This window comes from Lacerta agilis, chromosome 1 (assembly GCF_009819535.1).
Source record: "Lacerta agilis isolate rLacAgi1 chromosome 1, rLacAgi1.pri, whole genome shotgun sequence".
Taxonomy (NCBI): Eukaryota; Metazoa; Chordata; class Lepidosauria; order Squamata; family Lacertidae; genus Lacerta; species Lacerta agilis.
Window position 1 is genome coordinate 39234349 of NC_046312.1, and position 20872 is coordinate 39255220.

The 20872-nt window shown below is 37.8% G+C and overlaps 2 protein-coding genes and 1 long non-coding RNA gene across 3 annotated transcripts in view; 1 reads left to right on the forward strand and 2 right to left on the reverse strand.

The window, feature by feature from the left end:
* Positions 1–20872, reverse strand: part of AVEN (apoptosis and caspase activation inhibitor) — a 103789-nt gene that overhangs the window by 29185 nt on the left and 53732 nt on the right. The gene's annotated exons all lie outside the window — the stretch shown is intronic.
* LOC117044288 overlaps positions 5636–20872 on the reverse strand; it is a 38186-nt gene continuing 22949 nt past the window's right edge. Inside the window, exons 2-3 of the long non-coding RNA XR_004426284.1 lie at positions 19137–19297; positions 5636–5682 (exon numbers count right to left, since the gene is read on the reverse strand). This is a non-coding gene — a long non-coding RNA (uncharacterized LOC117044288). The remainder of the gene's footprint in view (positions 5683–19136; positions 19298–20872) is intronic.
* Positions 17827–20872, forward strand: part of CHRM5 (cholinergic receptor muscarinic 5) — a 62603-nt gene continuing 59557 nt past the window's right edge. Inside the window, exon 1 of the mRNA XM_033144858.1 lies at positions 17827–18049. The gene's annotated coding sequence lies outside the window, so the exon portion shown is untranslated. The remainder of the gene's footprint in view (positions 18050–20872) is intronic.

Here is a 20872-nt window from a genome sequence, read left to right on the forward strand (position 1 = left end):
AGAAAGTCTGCAACTTTCACAAGTAGCAATTTGGGAGAGAGGATGCAAGGAGCTGCAACAGGAAAGGGGGTCAGAAAAGTCCTACTACATTCAAAGAACACCATGCACATGCCCTCTGGATTCTGCCTGTTATTTTTAATCACTGCTCCAAATAACAATTGACTATTGAACTAATAGTCAAATTAGGATCTCGAAGTCAAATTAGCAACATGTAAAGTGGTTCAGTATAATTTCATAATTGAACCTTGTTCTTATTTCAGACACTGAATACATATTAGCACTCTGCTATACTTCTCATGCAAATAAATTATGCATATTTATCTGTGAAGTCATTTTAATCCATTTGACTATTGATAAGCATAGATATATTCAGTCTTCAGATGTTCTATCAGTTTTCTTGCTTAAAATCACAAAGCAAAGAGGCAATATAAAAGTAGTTAATGGCTTGTATGTATGCAAAAGCATGGTTGCTAAGCAACCAATAGATAACAAGCCTGAGAGAGAGAAGGGAAGTATGTTTGCAGTTCCAATTGACTTTCACTTACAAAACGGAAAATCTTGGTTGAAGGCTTAGAAAGAGTTCACAGAGACTCATTTCACAGCTTATTTTACTGTGGTCATGCCAAGGCCACCCAGCATTTCACTATTTCTATTTTAAATGAATTTAATAATTCTACTTCTGTAAAGGAAGGCATCCTAAATTGGGTTACTTCTCCCATTTGCAATTGTAAGAGGGGCAGATTCAAATTAAACTTGTTCAGACCCACCTCAGATTGGAAAGACTCTCCACCTAGTTCTGGTCCTGCCTGATTTGGGGCATAAGGCATTGTGGAGCTTTGAACCTATGCTTCATCTGCCAACTCAAGACCCAGGCTGCTTCTTTGCACCATATCCTCCCTTGGAATTGTCAGTTAAGGTGGGAGGGTGTTGGCCTGCAAGCAGTACAATGGTGCTCAGCTGTGGAGACATGCTGCTCTCACATGTGGCTAGCAGGCAATTCCCACTTCTGAGAAAGAACATCATACTGTGGACATAGGTGTGGCAGTTCCCAGACCATATGCCCAGGGGCAAAAGAACCTTGAGGAGGGGATGCCATGGGAGACACCACTAATTCCAAAAAATGGCAATGAGACATTTGGCAGTGCAACAACTCTGCCAGGATGGGAGGCAACTCTGGATCAGAAATGATGAAACAGCATAGGAAATTAAGACCCACTGAAGGGCAATTGGTGGTGGGGTGTTGCTATCTAACCCCGTCAAACTGGATAATCTACCCACGGCTCCAGGAGTGGTTCAAACATATTGTGCATTGAAAATTGTGATAAGGGGAAGAATCAATGCCCCCTCTTTCTGATCTAGGTTTTTGACTCAGATTGCCATTCCCCCTCCCCTACAGCAGCTTCTTGTGAAATTAAAATGGCGTTCAGCTTCCAGGCTAGTGTCCTGGAGTGCCACACACAAGGTGATCACAGATCCCAAATTTGGGAAGCAACAGAAATGAAAAAAGAAACACTCAGTTTCACCAAACATACACCTCGAAAAACCCTAAAAAGGAACTACTACCCATTGCCATCACTATCCCTCTTTGAAATTATTTTGAATTTCAAAATGTAAACAGGATGATCCATAATCCAACAGATATGTTAATCGCTAAAAAGAGGGCACACTATAGAAGAAGAAGAAGAAGAGTTTGGATTTGATATCCCGCTTTTCACTACCCTAAGGAGTCTCAAAGCGGCTAACATTCTCCTTTCCCTTCCTCCCCCACAACAAACACTCTGTGAGGTGAGTGGGGCTGAGAGACTTCAGAGAAGTGTGACTAGCCCAAGGTCACCCAGCAGCTGCATGTGGAGGAGTGCAGACACGAACCCGGTTCCCCAGATTACGAGTCTGCCGCTCTTAACCACTACACCAAACTGGCTATACAAATACAGACATGTTGATTCTTTGATAACTGCAACATCAAGTGTAGACTTCCTGCATAAATTAGCCATCAGACCAAATAGCACAGACAGAAATCTTCTATTACCTTACATCATCTCAAGCAGAAAACATTCAAGCTGCAAAAAATCAAGTAACATATACGTGTACATGAACCAACTGATCAAATCTTCCATAATAATAGTAGAACACAAGCTCAAGAAATAACATTAATATAGACACTAAGTTCAACACCAGTTCAGTTTTTCTGTAACATATACAATCCCCCACTGGTTTTCCATTGTGATGTTGATGCTTGGTCGTTTGTGTTTTTTAAAAAAGTAATGATAATGCAATAGTAGGGGAAAGTTTATAAACATATATAGCCAGGAGAAGTGTTTGTTAGTTAGAAAGTGATTTACATCTCATATGCTGAAAATATTAGAAAGTCTACAATGGTGAATAATTAGAGAAGACCCAGGATGAGTTCTGTTTATTTCTAATAAAAGTATTTAGTGTGCTGTAATTGAAATAAAAGCATACTGTAATTACAGAGTCATGATAATTAATTTTATTTTATTTGATCACTATTGTATTTGAACTTTTCATTATAGTTCTTGGAGACAATTTACATCACGTTTACTACATTACATATTATTATTAACAGGAAGAAGCATTTAATAAAAGGATGCCAATGCAGAAAGAACTAAAAATAAATACGGAAGGATGAATACTGTGATGGCAAGATTACTATATTATTTTCTAGAAAACTAATCACATAAGATTTCCAGTTTAAATGAAAGAACATAAGAAAAGAGTGTGTGACAGCATATGCCAAGCAACATTCTTTGTATGCTGGGCTCCCTTCAGGAGGAAGGATGGGATATAAATGTAATAAGTAAATTTAATGTAAATATGCAGATGAAGACAACTAAGTACTGGTATATTTGACACAACAAATTATTTTAACGTTTCGGAGAAATTAAATGAACTCTATTAATTGTTTGTCAAACAGATTTGCTAGGGATATTTGAGGAAACACCTTTCAGATGATAAAACTGAAGAATTATCTTCTATTCCATCTGCCAACTTTCTTTCTTTTTTTAAAATAAACTTTATTCCTCTTAAAAAATTGCACAATTACACACAAAAGAAAAACAACAAATACAAAGAAAGAAAGAAAATGAAATATCAACATTTCATATTCCAAGCAAAAAAAAAGCATTAAGAAAGAAAATGAACATGTATATTAGCTTACAATGCAGGAATCTAAAAATTAATTCTGTAAATATATTAACCACATTATTCAATTTAGCTACAGTTCTTTACATTATTACTTACATTGTTTCCTTATTTTTTTGCTTTAAGTCGTATATCAAGATAAAAAGAAAGAAAGAAAAAGTTAAAGAAATAGAAGAAATAAAGACTTCCACCTACCAAGCAGTACTCGCTTTTAATCCTCTACCTTGATGCATTTTTATGATTTCCTTCTCTATTTTCTGAATTGCCTTCAATATTTCCATTAAATCTTCTTAATTTCCTTAAAATCCTTTCCAATCTACTTCATTCTAAACTCAACCAGATGTTTAGTTTTTGCCTTTGTTTCCTGAAATATTCATTCAGGCATTCCCATTCTTTTTTCTCTAATGATTTGGGTTTGTGCCTTATGATGTCCATTAATTTAGCTAATTCAAGATATTCACACATCTTACGAAGCCATTCTTCCCTAGTGGAAATGTGTTTTTCTTTCCAATATTTGGCTAGTAGGATTCTAGCTGCAGATGTTGCATATAATAGGACTGTAGTCTTGCCTTTAGGTATTTCTTCATTTAGAATTCCTAGCAAATACATTTCTGATTTCTTACTAAAATTAATCCCAAGCATTTTCTTTATTTCCTCATGCAACATGCCCCAGTATTTCCCAATCTCAGGGCATGTCCACCATATGTGGTAGAATGTTCCTATCTGTTTTTGACATTTCTAGCATTTGTTTTGATTAGTTTTATATATTTTAGACAATCTCTCCGGTGTCATATACCACCTGTGATGCATTTTCATTATGTTCTCTCTGATTGAGTAACATGCAGTGAAATTAATAGTTTCCGACCATACCTTTTCCCATTTTTCTATATCATGTCCTAAATCTTGCTCCCACTTCAACATCGCCTTGCTCTTGTCTCATCTAGGAGTATTACCACCCATCTGCCAACTTTCTAGGGTAGAGGACATAATTTATTTTATTTATTCAGAAAAATGTTATAAATCACTTAATCTGAGAGCTCTCTAAGAGGTTACATAATAAAATTATCAATGAAATAAATACAAAAACAGTGAAACCCCAAATATATATAAATACATAAATATATAAAAATCATTATCAATAAAAACTGAGATAAGATCAGCACAGGTTTTAGGAACAATATGTAAGTAAATCTGTCTGCTCTCATATCAGAACCCAAGAGAGATCAGGGTAGTAAAAAGATTCAAATGTTGCAATCTAATGTGCCTTGTTCTACTGTAATGCCTTTGCCACTACTTCAAGTCCAAGAGCAACTTTACAGCATTTAATTTTCTTTGGATGAGAGGGCACAATACATTTATAAGCTCAGTTGTGATGAAACACTCATCTGTGGTTAATGGAAACAGGAAACAGGAAACTAAAGCTTCCAATCTCCTCCTTTTGGCTGCACTGAAATAGAAGGAAAAAGGAACTGCTCACTGTGGCTCACTCTTGTCATGCTAAACTGTGGTTCATCATGACATCTGAATGTGGCCATGGTGCCTCTGCAATCCTCAAACAAAGTGCAGTGGAAACAAAGACAGCTAATCCTGCAAACACTTGCCACAACGCAGCGCAGGAGGTTTGCTTCCATCAATTTCCAGCTTCATGCTCTCCCTCCCGGTCTCTTATTTCCTGTTAGTTTAAAGTGCCAAACTAGTGCCAAACTATTTTTCAGCCTCTTCCCTTAGCACGACTGGATGTTACATTCTGAAGATAGGGAGAGAGATTTCTAGCTGTCAGGAAACTATCCCAGTCATTAAAGAACATCACAGTTATTCTGTTTGTCTGCGGACACTTGTCAGATGACCATTCACAGTGATCAAAGTAGGCAAGTTTACATCGATTTTTGTAATGTCTCTCCCTCTGAGGTCCCCATATGAAGAGATAAGACTGGATAATCACGGAGTGGTTATCCATGGTTCTCAGTCTATGCAGAGATATAAAACTGAATGCATACTAGCAACAATACCAGAGTTTCAGGGGCCCAGTTTACACAGAATGCTAAACCAAACCATTGGAGCAAATGTGTGGGCTCCTGGAGAGGAGATCACAGTTGCTTTCCTCCCTCCAGGCACTGAGCTAAGCCACAGCTTGGCCTGGTGTACCACCCAAATCCAGGCCTGTGGTTTACCGCCCTCCAGACAAACCACAATTTGAACCCAATGTTTGCCGTACGGCTTGCAGATTGTGGTTTGTCTGGAGAGCTAAACCAGAAGCTCAGGTCTGGATAACATTCAAGTCAAAATCATGACATAGCTCAGGACAGTGCAGTGCAGCAGCAAAACAAATGGGGAGGAGAAAAGCTGCCACAATCTCCTCTTCAGGTTCTTGAACAGCCATAGTCTGGCTTAGTGGTAAATGTAAACAAGGACAATATCTTCATACTGACATCATTAATTGAGTTACCTGAGAGAGGGGCAGCAAAGAATGGATCCTCATTCTGAATGCTGAGGAGACCAGACTTCAGGCAGTAATCAAACCTGCAAGTAGCCAAAATGTAGCAAAAAATCTAAATCTGTTCTGTCAGTTTTCATTAACTAACCACTTGTTCTACTTATGCCCTTTAATGGGGGCAGCAGAGATACCGGTATGTGACAGGCAGCTGAATTGCTCTTTCCACCCATGGCCTAAAATTGATATAGGAATTTCATTCTGCTTCCTTACCCCCCACCCAACCACTAAGAAAGCTCATTTGAAAACCAAGACAGCGCAGGATACTGACCTCTCTAGATTCTTTAGAAATAGGCAGACTTACGCACCAACTAAAGAGTTGTGCTGTATAATAGTCTCACTGGTATTACTATCTTTAAGAAAGGAACTGGACACTACTGTACAAGAATAAGGTTTGAGGGACAAGTGGCCTGATGGAAAGGGGGCATTCTTAGGTCCAGCTTTCTCTTAACAAAAGGAATGAAGGCAATTTTGGAGAAAGCTAAGTCACACAGAGCTAAACAACTGCAATAAGAATGGCATTTCATTAAGTAGTACAGAATTTCTTTATGAAGCAATTTGCAATGGGGGGAGATATCCACAGAAGCACACAATAAATGTTTTAAAAATGAGGCACTATCTTGCGAAAGTGAGCAAAGTGATCTGAAAATGAATTATCCAATTACAAGGCTCAGTCACATTCTTTAGGCAGAATAAATGTGTCAAAGTGTCCCCTCTACTCCCAAAAGCAAAAAAGGATGAAAAAAACACTAACCAAGGAAAAATATACTCTACAGTCAATAACCATCCACTCCTGTTATAAATGTTAATCAATACTTTCAGTATTTACCTTAACTCAGCTCCTAATATTCACCTTGTTTCCACCAGTAGCAGAGCTTTAAGAACATAAGAGGTGCCTGCTGGATCATTCAGTTCATTAAGTCCAGCAATAATAATATTTGCTTTCAATCTTCATAACCAATAGTCCAAAAACTCAAGCAGCTGTAGTTCTCCCCAGTCCTTCAGTGGGGTGTGTGTGTGTTTACTGGGTTATTTTTATTTTTGTTTTTATTATGCACTTTGTGTTTTTATATTGTGATTTAATCCTGTGAACCACCCTAAGACCTGTGGGTATAAGGTAGTATACAAATTTAATAAATTATATTAATAACCACCCCTCAGCAGAACTTCGCCCTGGTAGTGTGGTTGTGGTTAGCACTCTCTCTCTCTCTCTCTCTCTCTCCCTCCCTCCCTCCCTCCCTCCCTCCCCCCTCTCCCCCCCTCTCTCTCTCTCACACACACAATTTAGAGAGAGAGACAGAGAGAGAAGTTAGCTTGGCAAATTACAGAACAGGCCTTCAACTCTCTTTCCTTTTTGTGTGTGACCTTCCCCTTTCAACCCTTCCGTCCTATTAATCTATAAAAAAAAATTTCACCAGGATCCTTCCCACAGAGTAACTTGTGATAGTTTTTCCAATTTGAGGGGGTGGGTAGAAGCTGCAGCTTAGAACCTGTCTATTGTCTTGGGGCTTTGTACCTGTTTCCCAATTTTAGTTATTTTGTTCCATATCTATTCAGTTGGTCAAAAAGGTTGGGCTAATGATAGATAACTACAATAAAATCACACCCTAACTTCATCACCTGCACTGGCTTCTTAGTCAATTTCTGGAATCAATTCAAAATACTGGTTCTGAGCTTTAAAACCCAAAATGGCTTGGGCCAGTCTACTTACAGGAACATCTTTTGCCATATACACCTAGTAACCTTAAGTTGTATCCAATGTTAGAGGAGACCCATTACAATTAAGGGTCAAGACTAACTTAGGTCCATTAATTTCAATGCTACTCCAAGCATGACTTAGCTGGATACAGTCCCTCTAAATTATTTAGGTGAGAGGATATTTAATTGTGGTGGCAGTGTTTTCATGTTTATTATGCTATTTTATTGTTTGTCACCCTGAGATCCCTTGGAAGGGGTGAGATATAAATTTAATAACCAAAAAAAAATCTGCCTGGGCATTAAAATTCATCAGACACTTCACCAGGTTCCCACACCTACTGTGATGAGGCAGAGAATGGAGCTTTTCAGTGGAGGCAACACATCTAAGGCAGGCATAGGTAACCTCGGCCCGCCAGATGTTTTGGGACTACAACTCCCATGATCCCTAGCTAACAGGACTAGTTGTCAGGGATGATGGGAATTGTAGTCCCAAAACATCTGGAGGGCCGAGGTTGCCTATGCCTGATCTAGGGAATGCCTTCTCCAGAGACACCTGCCTAACATCTACATTAATGCCCTTAAGGCACCAAGACCTTCTTATTCACCCAGGTCTTTTAATAGATTTCAAACCTTATTACCAGAACCCCTGTGGGATTTATGTTAATGCTAAACATTTAGCTGCTGTTCCCCACTGTTGGGAGGTTTTATATTGCTCAGAATTTGTATTCTTATTTCATAAGAATAAGAATTTTGTTCTTATTTTATAAGAATTATGTGAGGCTTTTGACTTTAAGATGCCGTGAACCACCAGGCGTGTGTAGATGGATAGATATACAAAGCATACAAATACATAAAATAATCCTTAAACAAGACCTGTATCACACAACGTCTGGAAAACCTCTGGAAGATTCAGTTCAAAACAAGTTGTTCAGGAAGCAATATCTCAGAGGACACTCACAGAATTAAATATGGCCTCAGCTAGGACCAACAGACTGCAAGGTTTTACAGACTGAACTAGGTAGACCAAGAGGCACAAGGCCTCCAGACAAACTAATGGAAAAGTGGATATATTTATATGATCAGGATTTTTCTGAATAATACATGAGTGCCTTATCACAGGCAACAATGATGTATTTTTAAGCAACAATTTTGTGAAGAGCCTTTACCTAGTAAATAAAAACAGATCTTTCAAAATACTTTACATGACAATTTTATCTGAGGGAATATCCTAGTCCCCACAGCTTTAATGGAAGGAGGAACAGTCCCTCAGTTATGTTTTTGTGGGGGGGAAAGGGGGGTCATAGTATTAAACTATACCTGTAGGTTACGTAATAATCTCATCCCCAAATATTTTGGAGAACTGTCCCTGAATTCCTCAATTTTATTGTTTCATGTCTTTCTCGCTCTCATTTCCCCATCCTTCCTGCCTCTCTCCCTCTCTTTCCTTCTTTCTGTTACTTTCAACTCCTGTCTATTCTTCCTGCTTTTTAATTCAATAACTGCAGGGTTTTTTTCTGGGGAGGGGGGTAGTTGTTTGTGCAATGTTGGAGGAAACTTTGAATAAATCCTATTTTAAGATAATATATCTCAGCAAAATTTTCTAAATATTCTCAAAAAAATTAAGTAACTGGTTTGCTTCAAAACAGTTACCAAAGCCCCAGTGAAGCAAGAATACTTCCTAATAAAGCAATATAGAAGTACTTGAACATACATACATCAATATAAGCCCCTGGAAGTATTTACCTTCTTTAAATTCCATTAAGTGTACTTACCTTTCAGCAATTTATGCTGATTATGAAAAAAGGAGAGAGAGAAAAAACATTCTAGTAACTGTATATGAGTAAAGGTTGGATAACTCGAAGGAAAATACTGTATCTCAGGAATACAAACATCATAGCACCTCCTGTTTACTGTCAAGAAGCCTGAATAGTTGTCATTTGAAAGCTCCTTTAACTAATTTTAAAATTAATGAGCCTTTAATGGCCCACATGACACCATCATTCTACCAAATGTTATATGCTAATTCCTTCCCAAAATTAGAAATAGTCCATTATAAACCCCAAGGTTTCCCTGTAATACTATTAATAGTTGTTCAATACATTCCCTGCCCTGGCTGAATCCTGAAGGACAAACTGTTCCTTTCAGCATGGTTTGTGATTTGTGGCAAACGCTTTCCAATATTTTCGGTCTTATTTTAACATCTAAACCAACATTTCTTTCCACTGCTAGAAGCAAATCTGCAAGCAAGATAGTTCTTTGGTTCAGCGGAAGAAACTTTGTTATAGCAGTCTGCCCCCACTTGGGCTACCTTCAAAATAGATTTTACAACAAGGTGTTTGTATAGATAAGAGCATCTCTTAAAATGGTAAAAGATCAACGTCAGTTTTAATTAGCAAAACAAAAAGCTCTTCTGTTCTCCTGAACAGAAACAAATCAGAATAATAACAATTTTTCATTGCTGGAAGGATTATTTAAGAGTTACCTTTTCCTTCCAATAAGAAGCTCAAAATGGTTCACACGGTATATGCTTCATATAATAAAACAGATTGATATAAATGTAACACCTTCAACTATAAACCTTATAAAAATGAAACAAAATTGCAGTTTCATGATCCATTATGTGTATAGGTTATTGTGGGGAAACTCATGTGTGCAACAGCTACTGGAGAAAGAATATTTGGCAAGAATTCCTAGAGATTTCCCTGATATCAGTATATTTAGCTTGAGTTCGTCTTCTGACTCTTTGCAATGGCACCACACTCATTTCTCTGAGCACATGCATAGAACTTTTTTTTTTTTAAGTACAGCCTGGCACTTAAGGTTTCAACTTTTTTTAAGCTGGATTTGTTTATTTTGTTTTTATAAGGCATCTGAGATTAGACAGCTCTTGATTAGAGATTAGACATTGCCCTCTTGAGCTTCAGGTGCCTGACAAATACCTTTCCTTTTTGACTGGCATTTTAAGGAACTTTTCTGTTTTTATGATTAATTGTAATTGATTCTATCCATAGTATGATGTTCATAGCATGATGCTTCAATACTTCAGTAATTAAGTGATAGATAGATAGATAGATAGATAGATAGATAGATAGATAGATAGATAAATAAATAAATAAATAAATAAATGTCCCTGGAACCTCAACCATGCCTAGTGCAATTAGAGACCCTTATTTAGTATTCATTAATCAGAGGACAGTAACAAAGGGGCATCCTCCAGCAAGCATCTACCACAAGTAACACGGATAAATCAAAATTTGCATTTCCTGGGAAACATCTTTACCTTTCCTCCCAAGGGACTCCTCAGTCCCTTGCCTGTGACTGATTACAAAGAAAACAAAGTAATTATTAATATGACTGGCTACTCAAATTTTTTTGAAACAGTCACCCAAGTCTTTAAGAGGTACCTGAAAGTAAAAAGCAAGAATGCTTGCTGTATCTCTGCTGGAAGAGTGTTCCACAGCATGGGGCTGGTGACACTAAATGCCCAATTCCTAACTGAAGCCAGCCTGGCATCTGTAACATGGGAGACAACTAACAGTGCTTTTAGGCACCTCCTTAAAACCTTTTTTCTTTAAGCAACCCTATCAAGATATGAAGATGTTACATGTGTTTTATTCCTTTCCAGCACCTGCTGATTTTAATAAACTTTTGAATATTTTTAAAAGCCTTATTTTTTATCAATAATTTTAATGTCTGTTTTAAGGGTGTGTGTTTTTTTTGTAAACCACTTAGAGACTTTCTTACAATCAAGTGGTATTAATTCAGCTTTCAAATTGGAGTTAAATCCTGCAGTTTGGCTGAGGGTGCTTGCTCTCTGCTGGAAACAGTCACAAGTTGCCAACACAGAATTGAACCCTGCCCATCTGCCCACACCAGCTGACTGACAGCTGGGTGTGGTTTGAAAAATGGGCATGCAGTGCAAACTGGACCACTGGGTGGGCCAATATTGGTATTTGCAGACCACAGTTTCCCCACCCCACCTTAAGACCATGTGATGATGTACCCTAGATCCCTTTCTAACATATACAAGAGTAGCAGTCAGGCATATGAAAGTCACGTAGCAACTGACAGGGAGATTAGAAAATTTGTGATGGCATAAATTGTAGAACCCTTTTTAAAAACAGGATTTTGTAATTCTCTTGAACAAACACAATTCACTTTGAAATGGATGATAAATACCTTTAAAGATCATTGTTCTGTACCATTCTATTATACTCTAATTCTAAAGGCAAGAATTATATTAACTGCAAATACAATTCTTCCATTAATTAAAACTCTAACTCATTCTTTAAAGAGCAACAGAAGATCAGAATTATTTTTCCTTTGTTCAAAATGAGAATTCAGATCTAGCCTTTTGGATTTGGGATGGGATAATAAATTGCCAGTACATGCATAGTTGTTTTGTTTTGTTTTTAATAAAAAAAACCAACTCCTGTAATTATGCAGTTCTGCACCATCACTTCCTCATGAACCCAGAATAAAAATCTATACTCTACAGATCATTTTTAATAAGATAAAACTGTACTTGTTCTTGAAAGGCAATATGAATGAAACTCCATAATTTCCTAGTCACTCCAATTTTATATTTGTTGTGCAAATCTTCAAATAAACCTTCTTTTTCCACATTATGGTAATTTCTTTTCCATATTTTTTATTTAAACTTTCCAGCTTAGACATTCAACCTTCACTCCTTGTCTGACAGAAGAGACTCCAGGGAATTTATAAAAAATTAATTGCAAGCATAAGAATGTAATAATATTAAGTAATCATACTGCAACAGTTCAGATTGAGTAAGATTTCCAAGCATTTCTCAAGCCTTGACACTTAGGAAAGACACAATCACAGAATGATGGAACATACAAGTATCAGATAGCAAGCAATGTGAAATAAGTCTGCCTGAGACTCTGCAGAGCCACTGCCAGTCAATGTAGACAATACTACATTAGATAGCCAACTAGTTTGGCTGGTATAAGGCACTTTCCTATGTACCTAGATTCCTAAGAACTGGTTAGCCTCTTTAGTTTGCCTTAGATATTTCTGAACCCCATCAAAAATTTAAATGAAGGTGCCACATATTGAGTGCAGTTTGGTCTTTCCAGTTTGGGTTGTTTTTTTTTTGTTTTTTTTTTTTTGCTTCTTAAGGAACTACCCGTATTTTCCTTTCCTGATGAGCCCCTATTATGCACAATCACTTTCTATGTGAATGGTCCCGTTTTCTCTGCCATACTAGTCAACATAGACCACCCACTTCATTATTTGAATGAACAGTGTACCTTGTCACTTGGAGGGCATGGGTATATATGATAAATTCCTAAAATACATATATTCCATAACAGCAGTGCAGAAAAAAACCTTAACTACAAGCAGGAAATTCTATGGTAGAATCAAGTTGTTATGGCAACTAGAACAGTCAGAGAAAAAGACATAGAACATGCATAGTTGTAATCCTGCCAACAACATAATCCTGTTATTAAAATTCATTAAAGAACTGACATTCCTACCACTGATCTTTTTAAAAAATGTTAAATGTGACATCACACCTAGAATCTCAACTCGTGATTGCAAATCCTCCCCCAAGTTTAATTCAGAATGGCCTCGACTAAACTACATTATTTTTCCAAAACTCAGAATCCAGTGTTTCGAAGCCCAATCTGAAGTTTAGACTCTGCCACTCTCCCAAAGATGTACACGATGAAACCTAAACTACTAGCCATGGTGGTCATGTGCTACCACCACTGCTGGGCTCAGTATGTCTCTGAAATACCAGCTCCTGCAAATCACAAGTGGAAGAAGGGCTAGTGCGCTCATGTCCTGCTTGACGGTTCCCCATAAGCACCTGCTTTTTCACAGTAAGAACAGCATGCTGGATCCAACCACCACAAGACCCTGAGCCTTACCCAACCACCCACTTTTCTTCCCTTGAAACTTACTAAGCAATCTCAAGCGAAATTTCTGCAAGGCCTACATTACAATTTAGTATCTAGAACACTGAAATGGCAGCACCACAGTGCCAGGAAACCTGGGACATGCCACTTCCAGACCACCAGAGAGCTTAAGAACATTTGTCAAGCACAATGGTATACACACACCCAGAGCTCCATGAGGCTTGTTGCCATCACCAGCTAGGTTTTAGGGTTAGGAGGGCAGGGATGGTGGTAGGCAGTCCTGGTTCCAAGGTGAACTCGTAATAAACAACAACAACAATTTATCCCCTGCCCATCTGGCTCGGTTTCCCCAGCCACTCACATTATGAGCCATGCCCAATGTATATATAGAAGAGTTTGGATTTGATATCCTGCTTTATCACTACCCGAAGGAGTCTCAAAGCGGCTAACATTCTCCTTTCCCTTCCTCCCCCACAACAAACACTCTGTAAGGTGAGTGGGGCTGAGAGACTTCAAAGAAGTGTGACTAGCCCAAGGTCATCCAGCAACTGCATGTGGAGGAGCGGAGACGCGAACCCAGTTCACCAGATTACGAGTCTACCGCTCTTAACCACTACAACCACATGGAATCTGGTTACAAAATAGAAGCCAATTTTATCTACCTCCTTTTCAGAAGCTCCTAACACAACTGGTTCCTCAAAGACATAAAGGTGTAGTTTGCCAATATGGTGGTGGGAAACTAGATTCAGCCGGTGGGCCAGATTCTTACCATCCCAAGTGGGTTAACTTTTGACAGATAGGCAGAGCCACACACCTACCAATCACCTGACACCATTATGACATCAGGTGCCAACTTCAAAGGGGCTCACAGCAACTGCCAATCAGCTGATTAAAGTCTGATTGCAGGGAGTTTGAATTCAAACCACAAAAGGACAATGGAGGAATCACTAACAGCCCCTAGCAGCTGAACTAAAGAGTTCCCAGTGGATAACTCCCTTACGCAGCCTCTCAGTGAGGCCGGCTCCCAGCAGCCATCAGTGAGCCCTACTTGCAAAGGAATAATTAGGAGCTCACTTTTAGCTGCTGGCGGTACTTTTGGAGTAGCATCCTTTGCAACTGCACACCCAACACCTGACATCCCATATTCTAAAATCAGCATGTGAAAGATGTGTGCAAACCTTCTCACCCACTCAACTGCCATCTAGAAGATAAGAGAGCTACCTGGAGGTCTCTTGTATGACAGTCTCACTCTGCTCCAGCCCAAATACTGTAAAACCCCTCACTCATGAGGAAAGAGCATCTGAGTAGTGTCAGTGTACCCTTGTCTGCAAGCTGGAAGATGTGGCACGCCACTACACATTTGAAGTTGCCTGCAGCTAAACATATTTGCTTGGAGGGTTCTAAATAGTTCCATTTTGCAAATTACATTAACTATACAAACAGAAGTAACAAGAGACACTTAGAAGGATGGTGGCCCTTCATAATTGAATCAGCTGTAGCGGAATTCTATTTATTTATTTTTTATTTAACTTATGTCGCTATTGCTACTTCTCCAGTCTGTTTTGCTTTAATCCATGCTTCTTTCCACTTTGCAAAGCAAAGTTCTCGTTCACTAGTATCACAGATTATTCTTACAATTTTAAAAAGAGGTATGGATGCTTCAAATACAAAATTTTATTATAATTTTTTAAGGAATGCTTGATTTTTTTTCCACAAAAGAACTAAGCTCAAACAATCTTACCTTAATGTCCAATTAAAAATAAAACAAAAGTTTTGTGCTAAAAGGGATAGCCTACATACATCTTTACAAACATTTACTGATTCTCTTTAGACACAACTAATATAATGTGCAAGAGACTAAAGTGACTATCAAATTACAGCTTTAAAGACAGATTTAATTTAGTTGAATGATAATCACATATTCTGTTCACAGAGTAGAACTATTCCAACTGAAATAATGAATAATTACCATACAGAAGCAATACCCCCCCCCCAAAAAAAGCCACAGAACAAAGACTAACAAAAAAGTGAGAGGCTTGTTCTATTCATTTTAGCTGCAACTATTCACAAAGACAAAAGAACTAAAACATTTTATTCAAGCAGCAATGAATCTTAACGAAACATATATCATACAGAAACATGCCACCTGCCCCATTCGGCATCCCTTCATGTCACACCAAAATTTAAAATACACTATCTGTTACAAACACAACACAAAATTACTGGTAACTCATAATTATAATACCATTTTCAGGGTATATTTTTAAGGTGTGTCAGAAAAAGGAAAAATAAAATAAAATGACTTCTACAACCTTTCTGTTTCCTTTTTTGAAATTCATTCCAACATCTTTTTTTCAATCATAAGCCCAAACTTTACTATGCATTTTTAGTCACAAAATCAATTTTTCCGGTGCCAAGAACACTTGCCCCTTGAAGACTGGCCGCTAAGTGATGCCAGCAACTGAATCTCCTAAATAGACCCTTCTGTGTAAGGTCTATGCGCAAGACACAGCCTTCTTCCAACTTAAAGAGAAGGTAATTTAGGAAGTTAGTAGTGGAAACTGTTGTGCGGCTCATTCCAACTAATCTCAGCCTAACTTACCTCACAGGGTTGTTGTGAGGATAAAACGAGAGGGGAGGAAAAAGCATATGTCACCACCATGATCTCCTTTAAGGAAAGATGAAATAGAAATCAAATAAATAAATAAAATATTTGCTTTCCTGACAGTTGTTTCACTCAGCCACATGAAAGGCACAGTTCAGCAGGTTCAGGTTAGGCCGAACATGGGTTCAAGTCACCCCACAGAAACAAGTAAACTCTAAGACTGCCGATACTTAAGAACCAAATACATTTCCTAGCTCTGAATGTTTTCTTAAGTTTCAAGATGTCTTAATCATGTTTCCTCCATGATTTCCCCAAGATTAATGTGCGTGTGTGTGTGTATACACACATCTCTGCAGGTATCTGTGTGAACTGGGTGTTTGCCAAAATAACCCAGTCTTCACATGGGTTTATTTTCATGCGGGTACACAATTAAACACAATATCATGAACACAGGCGAAACACACATTGCCTACTCTGGCTCCAAGTTTCTGCCTTTAATTATGACTTTTGAAACCAATCAACAGGAAAGATGCAGGACATGGTTAAATCAACAGTGATCATTAACTATGAACTAACCAACCAAAGGAGATGAGCTGGTTAGGGAACAGAGAATTAAACAGAGGTTAAAAAACAGCACTGCAACAAAATTATGAATTACTGTAATTATAATCACCAGGGATACGATATCCCTTATATTTTAGTTGTTTTTCTCACCTCTTCCCAAGCAATGATTTTCCCTATTCATAGTGTGTGAGAAGATAGATTAATAAAATAAAGTCTCTCTCACACATTTTTTTAAATGCTATAACTAGTCTTTTAATGGGGATGTTCAAACCTATCTTTGAAGTAACTTATCTCTACAATATATATATATATATACACACACACACACACACACACACACATATATGAGAATAAAAAACACAAGGGCGTTCTATGCATGCATTAAGCAGGAAGGGCTCAACACATGCTAACCTCAAAAGAGCACTACTCGCGTAGTAGTAAAATGGGAATGTCTCATTTTAAAATTAAACCAAACAAGTATTCACGGGCTGGAAATCTATTTCAATGGGGGCAATTGAAGTGACATATTTATTTGACAATCCTAAGCATCAATAACAAAAATCAGTGGATTTACGTCCAATTAAACATGGTTAAGGGTCTTTTTTAAGGTACATATTCTGAAATAAACCAATTACTTCATTTTAAAAAAATCTATTTTAAACACAAATTTTCAGTAGCTCCTCTTCTCAGATCTGCTTTAATACCTGCTAGCTACAAAAAAAGTCAGACTTGAATAAAAATGGCACTCCAATACTTGCATTCAAATCACTGTCCATTTCACTAATAATAGGAGGTTTTCTGGTGTGGTAAGCCATTCAAACAGGGCGGACCTATCAAACCTTATTGCATCATTAGATTTTTCTTCCTACCAATAGACATTGCTGTCCATCAGAAGAAATAATTAGTGTATTATGTATGGAAACGTCATCCTATCAGTTCAGTGCCTGACTTGAATAGCTCATATAAGCAACTCATTGATGCCATGCATGCTCACTGTCTTCAGATATGACACAACACTACACCCTTTGGGAGTTTCTCCCCTGTTCGCAAGCAGCATTTCACATCTGTGTTTGACAGAAGGAGAGAAGAGCAGACTGTTCAACATTCACTACCAAAAGCAGGCTATGCAGGTGAAAAGTTAAGGCAAAACCTGGAGTCCAGTTGCCCTGCTCTTCAACACAACGTACAGCACTGACATATACCGGATTTTCTGGAACAGAGAGAAGTTTTCAGTATTGGAATTCACATGACAAAAGCAAATGGGATTTACTGAGTGCTGAAGCCTTCAATTAACGTTTGATAAATAATGAACATCTAAATTAACCAGAATCGATGGGTTTGCCTCTATTGTTTGAGAAGATGCAAAGTCCATCACTCTTTTTCTTAGCCTCTTAAGAGAAGAATTTAAAGTACTGGTACTGTTTAGAGGGCGAACCCAAGGATTTGGAATAACTGGGAGTAAACTGGAAGCAAGCAGCAACAAAATGAAGCAGCACCAGCAAATGAGACAGACACGGTAGAGAAAAAGAAATGTGAAAGCTAGTGTGCAGAATGCATTTTTAATACAGAAAGCTTCCTACCTGGAGAGTGTATCCCAGTATTTGGAGACACAGAATCCAGAAACTGTCTTCAGTCATCTGCTAGGTAAGTTTCTATTTTTTTTAATTAAAAAATCTAGCTTTTCCAGTAAGAAGAAGATTGCTCTGATTTTGTTCCTACAGTATCAGTGAATTTCAGTTGTGTTTTCATTCACACCAAGGCTGAATTTTAAACATTTAAAGGTATACTATCCTGGACTGTACAAATAACTGATTTTATGTGTTATATTTCCCAAATTACCTTATTAAACTCCTCTCACTTGATTTGCCTATAATTGTTTGCCAAGATTCAAATTGCTCTCAACTGCTATTTATCTAAAAGCTGGGAAATGTAGAAATAACAGCCAAATCTATAAAGCCACGCCACAGTTACTATTTACAAAGTAATATTTACTGTACTTCAATATTTAATGCAAGCTATTAAAGCAAAGAATTTAACACAATGGCAACATCACATTTTAAAGGCATAATTGATTACAGTCAAACCCATGCTTAAAATACACCAAGAAAAGAGACCAAAAGTGTCAATTATAGTTAGCTGTGAAACTATAGTAACTGATGTAAAAAGCACTGTGTTAAATAATGAAGGCTTAGCATACAGTTTAAATGCAAGTTGAGGATAAGAGTTCAGCAGCACTGCAAATGAGGTCTGAGCATTTGCATTTTAATTCAAATTAGAATATAAAATGATCAAACCAAAAGAGGTGGATAGTCAAAGAGCACTGCTAAAATGGATTTATGTGGTGCATTGCACATCACTTCGTGGTTCAAACCTAGAACACAGATACCAGAATTCATTAGTTCCAAGACAGGACTATTAGCCTACAATGGTTATTGGTGAAGGTATATGTGATGACAAGTCTGAACGATCTTCATCTCTTCAAAAGCTGTTCAGTAAAACATTTGACAACTACTTAATACAAACTATAAAACAATAAAAATACACACACACTCTTAATTTTAAAGGAAACCCATTATATATTTTAATTATACGGCCTGTCTCTACTTCTTCTCTTTTATTTGTTTCTTCGCAATAATCCAATTTATTCTGATCTCTTTTCGTCACATTTCTCACATACTCAAAGACTTAAGAGAAATCTTTAGTAGCTCACAATACAAACTTGACAGCTAACCTGAGGAATGGCCAAATTGGGAGGGAGCTCTTGTACCATCAGGTGCCGAAGATTCTACCAAAATGCTGAGCTTGAGTCATCTTTAGGGGTTAATCCTCTTTATATTCTTACTAGCACTTCCTCTGTAACTATGAAATCCCTTCTGTCGACCTCTGTTACTCCTATAATAACAGAGAGAAGTTTCTAGTTTGCATTCCTGTTCCAGATTTTTAACAGTGATCTTAGTTTGAAGGACACAATGTTTTTGTTTGCCTACTGTACTTTCTAGTGTTTATTTTAGAGTTCTCCTCAGTACAACTAACATTCTGTGTTGCCCAGGGTTCCGTGGCAGCAGAAAAAACATAGCTGATGAAAATGTGAGACAATCATTTACAAATCTGGGGCTCTTAATACAATGGTGAAAGTGAACATGAGAAGCTGCCTTACACTGTAGCTGGATCTTGTGGTCTATATAGCTCAGTACTCCCTACACTGACTTGCAGGAGCTCTCCGGGCTTTCGTATTTGCACACTCAACCTGGAGATGCTAGGGAATGAACTTAAGATCTTCTGCATGCAAAACATGTGATGGACCACTGAAATACAGCCCTGCAGCAAAGCTTCCTGCAGTTTGCTCAGTTATGAGCAGCAAATTACCGTGGAAATGATTTTCAGAACACTATGAAACACAACGTCCTGCACCTGTTCACCATTGCAAACTTCAGACAGGGCTAAAAACCTAACCTAAATGCAAAGAAAAAGATAAAAAGTTCCTATTGCCAAAGGTGTAAAACAACAGCTTGATGGTAGATAGCATTAAATATGCAGTGTTAAAAGGACTGATAACCCAACTATCACGTTCAGTTTGTAAAATAACAAAACTATAAACACATTTACAAAAGCAACTTGAAAAAGTTACATAAAAACTTCTTTCTAAAATCCTATGCATTGTAAACTTCTATATTTTAAAATAAGAACACATTAAGTTAAAAAAGGGTTATAAAAACAAAACAGCACACAACTAATAATGGGACGGGTATTTTTATAAAACAGCTTTACCCCTTAAATTTAGGATACTCAATTGCTAAATGCTATCACTTGAGGACCAATAAATATCATGTAATGCACATCGCTAAGGGCTTGTTTATATTACCACCTAACAGATCTGCTACACCAACCAACTTTCGTGTCAGGTGCAATTAATAAATGGGTGTAGGGAAGAGACACAAGGAAAAACAAAAAAATATGCTAATTAAGTGCAATAATAATAAAGTGGTACCTCGGGTTACAGACGCTTCAGGTTACAGACTCCAGTAACCCAGAAATAGTACCTCGGGTTAAGAACTTTGCTTCAGGCTGAGAACAGAAATTGGGCAGCGGCGGCGCGGCGGCAGCGGGAGGCCCCATTAGCTAAAGTGGTGCTTCAGGTTAAGAACGATTTCAAGTTAAGAAACAAATTAAGAAACCTCCAGAACAAATTAAGTACGTAACCAGAGGTACCACTGTACTTACAAATCTATGTTTTTAAGTAGTACAATTTGAAGAATAAATATTCAACTTCTAATGCTACCTATACCAATTCTCAGATGCTTTTCGTATAAGACCAGGAATGGGAAACCTATGGCCCCTCAGATGTTGTCGGACTCCAACTGCTACCAGCCCACATGGTCAATGGTCAGGGATGGTGGAACTGTAGAGTAGCAACATCTTGAAGGGCCACAGGTTTCCCATCCTTGGAGTAAGCAGTGTGGGGCACCT